General features: G+C 41.8%; 1 protein-coding gene across 1 annotated transcript in view; it reads right to left on the reverse strand.

Annotated features, from left to right (window-relative positions):
• The window catches only part of LOC123799258 (uncharacterized), a 490,917-nt gene that overhangs the window by 174,629 nt on the left and 302,128 nt on the right, over positions 1-14,160 (reverse strand). Inside the window, exon 6 of the mRNA XM_087861914.1 lies at positions 5,988-6,156. The gene's annotated coding sequence lies outside the window, so the exon portion shown is untranslated. The remainder of the gene's footprint in view (positions 1-5,987; positions 6,157-14,160) is intronic.

Consider the following 14,160-nt stretch of genomic DNA (forward strand, 5'->3'; position numbering starts at 1 on the left):
CTCCATCCTCCTACACATCTATCCAAGAACTCTCATGGTCATTATAATCCCACAAGGTCAGAAGGAGATCCATCCGCCTCTATATCTGTGCAGGATAGAACTGCAGCGTGATCAGCCCACTCTTGCCGTAAGTCTCCACTGAAGCCCAACAGGTATTGAAAATCAGTCCCTACGACCAGGGGGCAAATAGAAATCACCATTAGACAAACAGCATAGTAATAATGTAGCAAGCAAGAACCATCAAATGGATGCTAAAATTAGTGGGTAAAGTATAATGAGATATAGGATAGTGTCAAAGAATTTCTCTCTAAGACATTTTTTAAAAGATTTTATTTACTTATTTATTTTAGAGAGAGAGAGAGCGAGAGCAAACAATTGAGCGGAGGGAGAGAGTGAGAGGGAGAGAGAGAATCTTAAGCAGACTCCATGCTGAGCACAGAGCCCCACACGGGGTTGGATCTCACGACACTGAAATCATGACCTGAGCTGAAATCAAGAGTAGGTGCTCAACAGACTGAGCCACCCCGGCGCCCCTCCAAGATATTTATTAATTGAAAAGGGAAAAGTAGAAACATTATGTTGGAAAAACCCAGCAGACACCACTTTAACCAAGTGATCAAGGTTAGTGTCATCACCAGTATTATGACATTGATATCACGTACCTCCTGATAAGATGCACTGAGAAGAACATCTTCACTTCCATGGGTTTTTGCCCAAAATTCATAACTTGCATTTAACCATGAATGATCAAACACTAGACAAACCCAAATTGAAAGCCATTTAAAAAAAATAACTGACCGGGGCGCCTGGGTGGCTCAGTCGTTAAGCATCTGCCTTCAGCTCAGGGCGTGATCCCGGCGATCTGGGATCGAGCCCCACATCAGGCTCCTCCGCTGTGAGCCTGCTTCTTCCTCTCCCACTCCCCCTGCTTCTGTTCCCTCTCTCGCTGGCTGTCTCTCTCTGTCAAATAAATAAATAAAATCTTAAAAAATAAATAAATAATTGACCAGTAAGTACTCTCCGGAAGTGTCAAAATCATGAAAGACAAAGGAAAACTAAACAAATGTCACGGATTAGAGGAGATGAAGGAAGCATGACAACTAAATGCAAAGTGGGTTCCTGAATGGAGTAGAAAAAGGACATTAGTGAGGAAACTGGCAAACTTTAAATAAGACCTGCAATTTAGTCAATATTGAAATATTGTTAATTTATTGGTTTTAATAATTATGATTGTGTAGTATGCTGCTAACATTAGGGGAAGCCGAGTGAAGGGTATATGGGACTTTCTATACTATTTTGCAACTTTTCTGGGAGTCAAGAATTACTTCAAAATAAAAAGTATTTTTAAGTCCATATAATTCATTTAATCCTGACGTAAATCTCTATAGAGGCACATTGTCCTTTGAATGGGGTTGGTCGCCCCCCTCAGTGCCGCCCTAGCCAAGTCTGTCCCCTGCTTGGGCTCCTTGGGAGAGAGGAACTTTATGTGCTCCGCTCCTTCCATTTTTCATACACAGACACGTCTCAGCGTTTCTCTCAGGCCAGAAGTACTGGGGCAGGACTAGGTTCTGGTTTTGGTCTCTTGGTAATGTCAAAACCATGTCTGCCTATTACCACACAGAATAATCCACAGAGCATTCTTAAAATGCGAAGGGCCTGGGGGCACCTGGGTGGCTAGTCAATTAAGTGTCTGCCTTCAGCTCAGGTCATGATCTCGGGGTCCTGGGATCGAGCCCCGGGTCAGGCTCCTTGCTCAGTGAGCCGCCTGCTTCTCCCTCTCTATTGCTCCTTCTGCTTGTGCTCACTCTCTCTCTCTCAAATAAATAAATAAATTCCTCAAAAACAAAACAAAACAAAAATCCCCACGAAGTGTGTGTTTATTATTCTTTCCCTCAGCTATCCTCCCGCTACTTTAGTCAGTCTGTAGTCAGCAAGCATGGCTGGTGCCCGTCCTCCGATCCCTCAATACCATGAGCTTCCTCGCATCTGCTGTGGACAGTCTCCAGCATGGTGGGGTGCGTGCCTCCAGTGCCTCTTCTCACTGCTTGGCCTGGGGGCTCTTTATGGCGCCCAGGGAGCTTACTCCTGGCCAGCAGGAGTCATCGGCAGCATCAGGCAGTTACAGCCCCTGAGGGGTAAACCAGGGAGGAAGGAAATGAATGAATAAATGCTCCATCCTTCGTCCTTCCAGGACTAAAACTCAGAGGTATTTTCTAAGCATTTACTCAGAGGGCTCTGCCCGACACTCTCCTCCACCCTCCCACCGCCGCAGTTGCTCCTGGAGCTGGTAGGCTCCCTATTGCACTCTCTACGACAGTCCACTTTAACCTTCTCGTTGTCACCCTGTCTCACTTTAGCACTTTCTCCACCTATCCTTCCTGAGATCACCCCCCAGAGAAGCCACTTGCACCCAAATTGTGATAATTATATTTAATGACATAAAAAAAAATGTTTTCAAGTTATTCTGAACGGAAAATAAAACATATTAGAAAGCAATATCTCTAGTTCCTAACCAGCGTGGCCTGTGGCTTCCTCCCCTACAACCAACCACATATAGGGTGCTAAAGCCAGAGGGTGGTTGGTGTGTCCCAATGCTAACCCCCAACTGTGGGAAGCACATGGGGCCTGGAGAATGTGCCTGCAGGGGATAACTTCATGGAAGGGAGAGGGAGGTGTAGGTTAGAGTAGATGAAGGCCAGGAGCAAGGGACAAGCATGGGTTAGAGAGGGCTTCATTAGTTCTTCCCCTTATCTCCCCACATTTCCTGGACAAGCCCATTGGCTATTGCAATGCCTTGGGTAGCAGCTCCATTCAAGTGCCAGGCCGGGGTGTTGGGTAAGAACTCAGCTACAGGCTGGAGCTGATAAGGGTCACGCAGGCCAACATTTTCCCATCTCACCACCTTTCTATGTCATAGGGATCCACCCACACTCCCCCCTCTCCAACAATCATGGGCTAAGCAGTTAAAATAAAGGAAGGCAGCCTCTCTTCCCTGAGCAGTAGTCCTAGGAGATAAGTGAGTAGTCCAGCCCCGATTGCTTTATTCCTCAACACAGCACCACTTTCAACTAATCTAGGATGGCACAAAGGAGGCCCTAGGTTTGTTATCTCTCCCCCAGCTAAACATTTCCAGTCAAAAGAATCAGGCCCCAGGGAATACAAGATGCTGAAAGGGGAACTCAGAAAAGTGCAAGCACTATAAGCGAGATTACTTTTGTAATTTAAAAAAAGTGAGAAAAAGAAATGATAAGACCCACTTCGCATGATTATTACCGCGATGAAGTGTAATGCATGGGCAGGCCTGCCCAGTATAAAGTTTTGTGCCAGCGTAACAGGGATACACAGCACGGTGGAGCTTGAGTTTGAATGCTTGGAAGTGGGAAGAGAGCTTCCCTAATTGCTTCTATTTTCTTTGTGAAGTAAGGGATGAGGTAATGACTTAGAGCAAAGGGGAAGGTTTTGGGGTGTTTGAGGGGATACAGAGGGGAGCCAGGAAGATTGGAAGTTTAAGGAGATAGCCTCATAGAGCAAGACCGTGAACTGCCCAGATAAATCCAGCAGGATTGAACTCAATAATCACGAGTTTGTAGTAGGGACAATCTTCTCTGTTGTGTGACTTCTGTCATCATTGTTCAGCTGTGCTTTTGCAGACATGAACGGAGCATGTAGTTGGGTTTATCCAGGATAAGGATTTTGCCAGGCATGGGACGAAAAGATAAAAGGGCATAGGAGTTTAGAGAATTGCAGAAGGTGTTATTAAAACAATAAACCATTGAAGTTATGCTGGGTAAAGTGAAATGCAGAAAAACGCCTGGCCAACAGGGAGAACGTGGAGAGACAAATGGCTAAATGTATCTTTATGCATTTCTGTCCTTACAGATTTCCTGCAGCTTGCTGAATGAATCAGTCATTCTTCTTTCAAGAGACTGAGGCTTTTATTTTATTCTTTATACTTTACATGTTTTATACTCTTGTTGGTGTTTAATTTTCATTACCAAATATTTTATAAAAAGAGAGTGCAGAAGTGAAATTATAAGATTTGTTTCTCTAATGAATCTCTTCGCAACCCCGATTATATAGACAAGCCTTTTGTTTTACAACTGATGACACCCATGCTTAGTTTCTAAGATAGAGGATTTCCTTTTCTTCTGAAGGGAAGAATAATCATCCTTAGTTCATAATAGATTAGGAATTCTGTATCTTCAGGTGCCAGTTGGAGCAAGAATTTAGTTGCAGGTAAAACGGACAAAATGAATGCAGTATCCCTTTTGGAAGCCTTGCTGATCAGATGGTCACCATTTTCCAGGGACTTGTCCTCACCATGCCACACACCACCTGAATCATGCTAACAAATTCTCCTGCTGCTGTGGCCTGTCCAGCAAGGCCAGGTGGAGTTACATGACAGTCCAGATGACGTCAAAATATCAGTGACAAGTTGGCATAACCCTGGGGCCACAGGGGAAAGCTTCATAGAGATTTGTCAAACCCTATGTGGGCATCTTCAAAGGCAGCCAACTCAGCCTCGGGCAAGAGACCCAACCGCATCTGTGATGCCTAACATCCCATTGGAGTCTAATCAGTGTCCTGCTGTCATCTAGTGACCACTAATGGAAATGCAGGCTCAAAAACTCCCTGAAAGACTGCCAAACAATGGTATGGCTCTGGGTGAGAGGTGGCCACAGGAGAAATAGGGAAGAGATTTGAAAAGTTAGAAGCTAAGCGGCAGTCACTGTGGTTAGAGACCATGTGAGAGACAGACACAGAGGTTCCAATGTGATCCAGTTTGTTTGTAGTCATTCTTTCTGGCCCCATTCCCAGTCCTTCCCAACAGCTGGCAATTCTGACTAACAACAAAGCAATTGCAGTCCCACCATCAAATTCTTTGCTATGAACTCAGAGATGATAGCCAGGAAGAGGGAATAGCTTTCCATAGACTTCAACACCAGCCTTGCAGGGTCCCGTTCTAGCAGTTGGGTGTGCTTGGCTTCCCACAAGGTCTGACTTGTTCGCCTGCCCCAGTGCTGCAGAACCACCAGCATTTTCCCTGATCTTCCAATGCTGGAGGGGATCTTTACCGCCCCAGCCCTTCTTCCAATTGTGTACTGTCCGATTCCTACAATAAATCCTTATTTCATATACTCGCCATGGTTCTGCTTCCCTGAATGAACTTCACTGACACACTCCCTCTACAATAATCTATGACAGCAGAAGGGATGCCCTGTACCCCACCTGTATCCCCGCAAAAGTCAGCTCCGAATGCAAATCTGAGAAAGTTGCATCTGATTGGTGGAATCTAGCTCATGTTTGCATTCAAGCAAATAAGCAAACTGGGAAATGTATGGGTTTTGTCTTGTTTTTAGTGTTAAAATGTGGAGATGGTGTTTGTCAGGGTCCTGTTTGGAAGAGACAACACCCTTAAATGTGGTAATTTGGCAAGAATTTAAGATGTGGATAGGATTTAAGGAAGGTGAGTAGTGGTTGGCGACCCCTTGGCCTGAGTGGTAAGTAAAGGGAGCAGATAATACAAGCAGAAGGAAGGGCATGGAGGGGGCATCTGACAGGCGCTGCGTCCTTCCACAGAGGCACACAACTAACCCACCTCCACATGCCAAGGATAAACATCCTGACCACTTTCTCTTCCTGCCCTCTGGAACTCCTCTGGGGTATGTATGACTGCAGGGCCTTTGCTCAGGCTATTGTCTACACTTCTTTGTATAGTTAATTTCTCAACACCCTTCTGATATTACATCAACTATTACTTCCATCAGGAAGAAAAAATAATTTGCTCCTTCTGCTAGAAAAAGACTACTGTATTTTCAGCAAAATCTTTAAAATCCATGTTGAAAGTATTTAAGCCCTTTTAATAATGATTCTCAGTTTTAAAATTTCACTTGCTTATAGACCAATATGTTGGCAAATTACAAATCAATTAATTAGAAAAAGAAATACAAATTAAAGCAAATAAAATACAAGTCAAAATATTTTACCATTGGGACGCCTGCATGGCTCAGTCACTGGTTAAGCATCTGCCTTTGGCTTGGGTCGTGGTCCCAGGGTCCTGGGGTAGAGCCCCACACCGGGCTCTCTGCTCAGTGGGGAGCCAGCTTCTCCTTTTCCCTCTGCCTCTCCCTCTGCTTGTGCTCAATCTCTCTCTCTCTGACAAATAGATAAATGAATAAAATCTTTAAAAATATGTATTTCGCCATTCAATTCAACAACATAAAATTATTCTGTCAAATTGGACTTAAAAAATTTTTCCTTTAAATTTTATTTAGATTCAATTTAGTTAACATATAGTGTATTATTGATTTCAGAGGTAGAAGTCAGTGATTCATCAGTTGCATAGAACATCCAGTGCTCATTCCATCAAGTGCCCTCCTTAATGCCCATCATCCACTTATCCAATCCCCCATCCCCTCCCCTCCAGCAACCCTCAGTTTGTTTCCTATACTTAAGAGTCTCTTATGGTTTGCCTCCCTCTCTGTTTTCAACTTATTTTATTTTTCCTTCCCTTCCCCTATGTTCATCTGTTTTGCTTCTTAAATTCCACATATGAGTGAAATCACATGGTATTTGTCTTTCTCTGGCCTTAACAGTTTCTTAATACATGTCCCAATTCTTAGCAACCATTGATTTATTACCTCTGCTACATTCACGAGGATAACTTCAAAGAATCACCTGGGAAGATTTTGTTTTAAAATAGTGCTAATTCTTTATACCAGACCGACTAAATCAAAATCTCTGGACGGTGAGGCCTGGCATAGGCATGTATTTTTTAAATTCCCCTATATGACTCTAATATGAGACTATGGTTGATCATCAATACCCAAACTGGTAAGTTAGCTAAAAAGAGAAACTGAGTCTTCTTTGTATTTGCTTAGTCATAAAGTCTAGGATGGGTTTGTTTTTTAATACCAAATTAATTTATTTATAAAATATTTACATTGAAAACCCTCTCATTTAAATAATTAGCTTTAACTACTACAGTACATTTAGAAAACCTGCCATTTTGCAAAAGTAGTTTCTTCAGTACTCTTTTTTCTTTCTCCAATATTTTCCCCCTCCAAAGTAGTTTATCTTAATTATTGAAAGCACTGGGGAATTAATTATTTAGGAAATCTTGCACAATGGCTTTTCTTCTTTTTTTTTCTCTTTCCCTTTTTTCTTTTAGAAAAATGTATTTAAAATAATTACTTCTGTGAACTTTTTATCCAATTCTGATGACTCTTATCGTTTCAGCAGCCAAGCCTAAAAATGTCAGGTTGGCATAATCCATATCCTCAAACATCTCAGAAGATTTTTATGTGAATTTACTCTTTTTTTTCCTACTAAACATATTCTCTTTGTGTTGTCTTTTTCTCTCTCTTTATTTTGCATCTGGGCCTTTTTTAAAAAAAAAAGTTTTCATGGAGCTTCTCTATCTTCCTCACAAATATTCTTATTTCCTTATAACCTCATACAGTCTTAGGACTGTATGCTTTTAAATAAGCTCTACCATTTTCTTTATTTGAGCTGTAAAAGGAGATTTTACAACGGAGCAATCAAGCCTAGCTAAGAGAGTCTCTTTTTAAAATAGGTTCAGGATGCCCAGAAGGAAGGAGGAATTTACGCAAGTCCTCTTCAGGGAAACCATGAACTTTAAAACAACAACAATAACAACAACAACAACAACAACAACAACAACAACAACCACCCAGCTTCTCAGGCAGCTGTAAACCCCTCAGCCTGGGCTTAACTTCCTGCTCCTCATGACACCTGAATCATCTGCATTCTTCACTTCGAAAGGAGCCAGTGTTCTAACAAGCTACGATCTCTCTTTCGCATATTAATCCAGACAATCCTAGTTAACCTAGTCTCAATCCCTATTCATGGGACGCCTGAGTGAGAACTATGCTAGTCGCCTTTTGCCTATACAACTCTGCCCCCTCTTTGTCTTCCTGGGAACATGTTCCAGGTTTCTACTGGAGTTTCTGTCTCCCAAATTGCAATTCTAATTGCCCAAATAAATGCCTATTTGCTTAAATTGTCAGTGAATTCTTTCTTCATCAACCGAGCTCTAAAGATTTTAGAGTCTTCATGAAAGTTTTAGGGGTTCTGGAAAATTATTTAGGAGAATTTGAAAGAGATGTTATTCTTTCTTTGCCAAATTTATATTCTTAAAGACCTTAGTAGATTTTGTCTAAATGAGAGGCTTCAATTTGATCTTTTTTTTCTCCCTATTTTCTTTCTTGACAGAAATTGAAAATTCCCTAGGAGGCCCTAGGGAATACTTTAGGAGGCTGTCCCTGAGTCTACGTCCTTCTCTTCTACTTGATAGTTTTTTCCTTCCTCTGGGCTAGAAAGAGTTTTTTAATGAAGAGTTTCCCCCTCCTAGTAGCCTAGTTTTAAAACTGATGGTGAATTTCTTAAACATGAAAATTTTCTGGGGCTCACTGTTTCTTTTTCACCTTTAGCAGTCACTGGCTTCTTGTGAGAAGTCTGCTTTAGTAAATCTCAAAGGCACTGGGGAATTAATTATTGAGGAAGTTTTGCATGAAGCTGTAGCCTTCCTTTTCACTTCAAATACCCTGTTCTTTCTGCAAACCCTAAGACAGGAGATGGTGTTCTCTGATGAAGAACGACATCATGTAATGAGAAGCATTGACTCAACCTGGTGCTCCCTCGTGGTTGTGAAATGGAGGGATAGATGAAAGAACATGGGTTTTAGAGCCAGAATAGAGTTCAAGTTTTCTGTCCCTACCCCCTATTAACTGTGTATTTGTAATTGATTTGCTTGATCTCTCTCAACCTTATTTCCTTTATCTGCTGGAGAGGAAATTATATCTACTCCTTCAGAGTTGCTGGGAGAATTCAATTTGATAATGTACATAAAAGTGCCAAACACTTGACTTGGCACCTAGGAAGGCATCCAGAGGAGGTGCAGCCAGGTCCTGATAGCCAAGAGACCTGAGCAGATGGCTGGGCTGTTGATTGGTGGGACCAGAGAATATCAAACAAGTGGGTCTCTTTGACTATCTTCAACTATGCCTCTAGGAGTCTTGTTACATACTTTCTCTAACATGGTAGTTTTCTATTCTGGCTACGCAAGTGAACACACAAGGAACTTGAAAAAAACAATTGGGGGTGGCATCCACTGACAAATGAAATCAGAATCTTTGGAGAAGACAGGCAAAGATACTCGTTGTGCAATTGGTTCCAATGGGTAAGTCAGGATTGAGAACCAATGAACTAAGCAATTTTATACTAAGGAGAGATACAGTAACTTTAATAACAATCATCTAGGGGCACCTGGGTGGCTCAGTCAGTTAAGTGTCCCACTCATCATTTCGGCTCAGGTCATGATCTCATGGGTTGTGGGGTCCAGCCCCATATTGGGCTCTGTGCTCAGTGGGGAGTCTGCTTAAGATTCTCTCTCTCCCTCTGCCCCTCCCCCACCTCTCTAAAATAAATAAATGAACCTTTTGAAAAAAGAATAATTGTCTAATCATTAACAAGAAGACATGTCACAGACTGGGACAAAATTTTGAAAAACACAAATCTGATGAAGGTCTATTATCCAGAATTTACAAAGAACTCTTACCACTCCGTAGTAAGAAGACAAACAGTTCAATTAAGAAGTGAGCCAAAGATAGGAACAAATAATTTGAGTAATCATTTTTTAAAAATTTTACTATTTTGTGATATTTTGGTGTCTTACAAAGCTTGCTAGCCTGGGAGAGACTATGCCCTCCCAGGGCCAGCCAATTCATAGAGATAGCAACGATTGGGCTGGGAGCACATCTTCATATGCAAATCAATCAATCCGAAATCTGTTGCTCCGATCAGCTCCTTGTCTAACTCTCACACCCTAAGCCAGTTATTTCCCCTGCCTTAAATCATCCCAGGGCCAGATATAGACAACCAGAGACTACCCCTGTAGATTTGGGGCTGGAATTCTTCAAACTTAAGCCAATCCTGAACTGTTACTCTGCCCAAGGAAACCTCAATAAAACTGATTTCTACTTCCCTTTCTTTTTGCCCAGTCTCAAATGGAGGGGTGGGAAGAGGGTAGATTTAGATTTAGTAGATGGCATTAGGGCTGCTCTTTTTGGAAAACTGCAAAGTAAATGTGTGTGTTTGGATTTTTTGGCAACCTCTTTGTGCTGTCCCCCAAGTTTCTTAAGGTCTCCTCTTCTCCCCGTCTTCTTGTTCTCCCTGCAGGAATCAAGGGCCCCTCCCAATTCTCTAGAGCGCTTGTTTTCAAACATTTTTGTTCATTAAAATAAATATGAAAATCTGTGTACGCTCCTGCTCGTTTTTAAGTTAACTAAGCTAAATTGTTATCATATATTTAAATAAGTTTGCTTCTTGTTAATAGAAGATACAGACTATTAAATATTTTATAAGATGAAATAGGATGATTGATTATAATTGAAATCAATGACTGAAGATAAGATTTGATGAAATAAGTCTAAACTACCTTTTCGAATAAGCATATTCTACCTAAAAAAGCAATGTTACATTTTTATCTGTGGGTTTTATCCAATATGTCTCAAAATTTTGGTAGCTTCACAAAGCATTCCATTTCTTTTTAAAAGAATAAGAATCATCATCTACCCTTCCTTTCTGTTGTGAATTCAATGCTTCAACGTGGGTCAAACACCCCATTTCTCAGAACTTCACCTTTTTTTCTTTTAAGATTTTATTTTTAAGTAATCTCTACACCCAGCTAGGGGCTCGAACTCACGAGCCCAAGATCAAGAGTTGCACGGTCCACCGTGTGGAGCCAGCCAGGTGCCCCTCAGAACTTCACGTTTAACAGAAATGCGTATAAGATACGTATGCCTTGGGGCACCTGGGGCGCTCAGTCGGTTAAGCATCTGCCTTTAGCTCAGATCATAATCCCAGGGCCCGGGGATTGAGTCCTGAATCGGGCTCTTTGCTCAGCGCAGAGATTGCTTCTCCCTCTCACTCTGCCTGCTGCTCTCCCTGATTGTGCTCTCCCTCTCTCTCTTCAAATACATAAATAAAATCTTAAAAAATATATATACATATGTGTGTTCATACACACACACACACACACACACACACACACACACACACACACAGATGCCTTAATTAATCACTGCCAGGGGCCTCCTTGAACAAAAAATCTGAATATTTCTTTGTTTGGTTCCTCATGGGTGTTTACATTTCTGAGCCGAGCACTGTAGTGAGATTTGGGGTGGAGAGGGAGATGGGTATGCCATTCTTTTACACCAATGGCGAGTGAGACATTTCAGACAGATCAATTTTGGGAAACAGTACATAAGGATGTTGATATCCCTTAAAACTATTCATGTAAATGCACATACTGGAAAGTTTTCGGATATCGCCATGGTGTGCATACCTATTGTTACCTTCTAAAACTTAAACCTATTTTAAACCTTATATTTATGGAATAAAAGGATTCATCCTGTTTAAAGAAACTTCAGGTATCATGAAGCTGGTGGTGAAAAGTGTTTGGGAAGGTGCTGTTGCTCCGTGCACTGCGGAGTCCCTGGACCCTGGGGCCTTGACCCAGCCAGACCTGAAGGAGTCACTGAAGGTTCTTGGTCTTGTCACAGGACCGAATTCAAGGACAGACACAACACAGTGGATGAGTAACACAAGCGGGAAAGTTTATTAAAGCAAAAAGATCTGGGCACTGGTGAGCTCCAAGGAGAGAGAGCTGTGCGCCCTGGGGGTAGGTTTCTATCTTTTATTGACAGCTGTTAACTAGGGGGTGGGATATTTATTACCTAGGGCAGGAAACAGTGTTTCTTGCTTTTTCTTCCTAATTCCGTCAGGGATTTCCTGTAATGGCAACCATCATTGAGCCTGTCTGGTTACATCTGGCCTCTTGAGGGGTGCTGCTGGGACAGGCCGCTGACCTTCCTGATAGCAGGCCCTGACTTCCTCATTGCTGACCTCAAGGTATCCTGTTAGAACCTAACTGCCTTCTCTAACGGTGCTAGAACTTGTCCATTGCCCTGGAAATTACTCGGTGATGGCTGTCATCTATTACCTATGAGTAAAGTCCACTCTGGTTTTAGATTCTTGAGAAAAATCCACATTTAAAGCTTTATTTCTGAATATACCTTATGTTTTACTTCTGAACTGTTAAACATAGATGTCTTTTTCAGATTACTTTCAAAAGCTATTTTTTCCGTATTTTATATATAATCTGCTCATAAAGACTTAATATTGTATTCACTTAAGAAGATTTCAATACATTTTCATGTATATGTTTGCCTTAAATATATAAATGCATTGCTTGAGAGATTTCAAATTGATTAATTTTTCTCTTTCTGCCATAATTTCTCGTTTCTTCTTTCAGTAGCCTAGAAATAAAAACCTAATTATTGTAACAGGTTATGGCTGTGTCAGAGTTTGGCAAACGATGCCCTGTGGGCTAAATTTGGCCCAACGCCTATCTTTTTTTTTAAGATTTTTATTTATTTATTCGACAGAGATAGAGACAGCCAGCGAGAGAGGGAACACAAGCAGGGGGAGTGGGAGAGGAAAAAGCAGGCTCCTAGCGGAGGAGCCTGACGTGGGGCTCGATCCCATAACGCCGGGATCACGCCCTGAGCCGAAGGCAGATGCTTAACCGCTGTGCCACCCAGGTGCCCCCCAATGCCTATTTTTGTATGGCCTAGGAGCTACGAATGGTTTCTACATTTTTAAATGGTTGGAACAAAAATCAGAAGGAAAAAAACCCAGTATTTTATGATACAAAAACTATGTGAAATTCAAACTTCAGTGTCTGTAAAGTTTTCTTGATGTTTGATATTCTTTTGTCCCTGGCTGCTTATGCACTCTAATAGCAAAGTTGAGGTGCTGCAGCAGAAACTATGCAGAACAAAATGACTAAAATATTTGCTATCTGGTCCTTTCCAGAAAATGTTTACTGACCTCTACATCAGATTATTATCACACAATTAAGAGTATGTTCCAGGGTAGAAATAAAACGGTGTACATACTGGGGCACCTGGCTGGCCTAGTTGGTAGAGTGTGCTCCTTTTGATCTCCGGGCTATGAGTTTGAGCCCCACATTGGGCATGGAGCTTACTTTAAAAAAAAAAAAAAAAAAGAGGGGCACCTGAGCGGCTCAGTCAGTTGAGCATCCAACTCTTGACTTTGGCTCAGTTCATGATCTCAGGGTCATGGGATCGCACCCCCACATCGAGCTCCCTGCTCACTGGGAGTCTGAGGATTCTCTCCCTTTGCCCCTCACTCTCTCTCTCTCTTTCTCTAAAATAAATAAATAATTTTTTTTAAAGTATTCATCCTTTAAGAAAATGGTGTACAGAGTGAATTGATTTTCAGCATTGGTCCTTTTTTAAAAAAGGCAGAGAAATCCAGTTTGAAATGGAATTCTGCCTAGTGGTTTTCCACATCATTCAGAATGAAGTTCGAAGTCATTATGAAGGTAAAGAAGGTCATTCTTGATATTGCCGTTACCTACTTCTGTAACTCCTACTATACTCTGCCTTCATCACTCTGATTCAGTTATACTGGCTCCTTGCTGTTCTGGGATTCCCACCTCAGGGCCTTTGCATTTACTACCCCCCCCCCCCCACCATTCCCTTGTCCCCTAGAGATATCAGCATAGCCTACTTACATATTGCATTCCTTGCTCTGTTCAAATATTACTTACTCTAGAGGCTATCCTTAACCACTTTATCAAAATAGCTCCCAGCCCCCAACATACATATTCTTTACTCTACAATCTAAGTTCCCTGGGAGCAGGTACTTTAAGACAGTTTTATTCAGCACTGTATCTTAGAAGTCTTTGGCTCAGAGCAGATGCTCAAAACTATTTGCTGATCGAATGTGTAAATGATCCCCGAACCGTATATTGTGAGTTACTACGTGAAAGAGAGATTCATATCTAAAATGCTGCAAGTTCCACTGAAAAAATATATGTATGCACGTGTGTACTACCTTGCTTGGTTAATGAAAGGATTTAAGGCAGAAAAAAAAATGAGTAAAACATCTGGGAACTGTGGAGACATTTGAAGATAAAACTGAATGACTATTGACCAAACCTATGGCCACAAGCCCAGGATAGCTCTGGAGCCTCGGAAGCCACTCACAGAGGATCCATGGTTTGTGCGGAAAAGCAGGTGCCTTCGAACTGGGCTGGAGCAGAGCTGA

The sequence above is a fragment of the Ursus americanus genome, chromosome 5 (genome assembly GCF_024610735.1).
Source record: "Ursus americanus isolate L20-20 chromosome 5, mUrsAme1.1.p, whole genome shotgun sequence".
NCBI lineage: Eukaryota > Metazoa > Chordata > Mammalia > Carnivora > Ursidae > Ursus > Ursus americanus.